This window comes from Larimichthys crocea, unplaced genomic scaffold (genome assembly GCF_000972845.2).
Source record: "Larimichthys crocea isolate SSNF unplaced genomic scaffold, L_crocea_2.0 scaffold12464, whole genome shotgun sequence".
NCBI classification, from domain to species: domain Eukaryota; kingdom Metazoa; phylum Chordata; class Actinopteri; family Sciaenidae; genus Larimichthys; species Larimichthys crocea.
The window spans coordinates 1,657-3,174 of record NW_020851709.1 but is presented as its reverse complement, the minus strand read 5'-3'; the positions used below and the strand labels follow the sequence as shown (position 1 = coordinate 3,174).

General features: G+C 41.7%; 1 long non-coding RNA gene across 1 annotated transcript; it reads left to right on the top strand.

The window, feature by feature from the left end:
- The first annotated feature begins 25 nt into the window (after positions 1 to 25).
- LOC113744703 (uncharacterized) lies at positions 26 to 677 on the top strand. The gene is made up of 2 exons (XR_003461738.1): positions 26 to 140; positions 254 to 677. It is a non-coding gene; the product is annotated as an uncharacterized LOC113744703 (long non-coding RNA).
- The last annotated feature ends 841 nt before the right edge of the window (positions 678 to 1,518 follow it).

Below are 1,518 nucleotides of genomic sequence, written 5' to 3'. Positions count from 1 at the left end.
ACAGCTAAATGTGAATTATTAGTGATATTATTGATGATGTCATTAACATTGATGATGTCATCGCGGTGTGCTTGTTTCTCTGCAGAAAGCAGTAAAGACTCCAAACCGGCAGTGAAGAGACTCGGAGCGTCTCCTGACTTGTAAGAACGACTTCACTGATCACATGACATCACGTTCACACGTTAGACACATGTATGTTTGAACAGTCCTGATGACATCATAGTGACATCTTCTGCTTCCTGTTTCCTGTCAGTAAACCTGGTGGACCAAAGAAGTTCAGGACGGACCAATAGGAGCCCACATCCAGTCGAGGCCTGTGATTGGTCACTGTTGTCTTAGGCCCCGCCCTGCAGCGTGTTGACAAGGAGGCGGGGCTCTGACAGCTTCCTGTCCCACAGGAAACACAAAATAAAAGACTTGTAGGATATTTGTTCATTATTGACCAATCAGAATCAGTTCTTTGGTTGTCATGGAGACGAGGAGGGGCGGAGTCAGCAGTTCAAAGGTCATGTGATCTGGGGACAGGTCAAAGCTGTAAATACTTTTCTTTGTTTTTTTATCAGCTGATTTCTTCTGTGGTTGGTTTGTGGAGCGATGAGCTCTCCCATTGGTCGCTTTGTCAGCTGACTGTTTGTGAATATTCTCTAAACAATAAAGATTTTTTAGAACATTTTATACAAAACATGTGACTCCACTTCTTGTCCTGAGTATCTGTGTGTATGTGTACACATAATATATAAATATTCATAATTATTTTTGTGTATAAAATATTTAATACTACGTTAATATTTATATATTATTATTTTTTTTATATAGTATATATATTTTTTATCATAAATATTTATGTGTATTTTAATATATATTTATTTTTTATAAATAAATAATATCTTTATATATATATATATATAAATATATATATTTAATATATTATATATTCTTTATATGGTATATTTATATATATATATATATATATTATATTTTTTTTTTTTAATATATATAATAATATATCTTTATATAAATATTTATATTGGGTTCCTGGTCGATCATTCCACTCACCTGCCTCCCTGCGGGGAGTGTGCGCGCGTAAGACGTGCGCGTGCCCGTGTCGATGTGAGCGCGCCTGCCTCGCGGTGCTGATGGAGCTGCTGAGTCGATGATAGAGAAGATGAAGAGCAGCGATCACAGCATCGATCCGCGATGATCGATCAGTGTCCGACAATCAGCGTCATCAATCAACCAATCAGCGTCTTCGATCACACCTGACGCGAGCCGCAGCGGGAGACAATCAGGTGACCCGCGGGAGGACACTGCGGTTTCTGGACGGACGGGTTTCTGGATATGTGACCGACGAGCTGCGGGTTCGATCCCCGTCGAGGGAGGGAAACCCGCAGGTGATCGGAGCCGGAGGAGGCCCAGGTAAGAGCTCAGTGAGCCACAGAGACCATCACAGGCAGGGCACTGCGGTCCCTCCCGCATGGAGGAGCCCGACACACCACGCATCCGTCTGAAAAGTTCCGT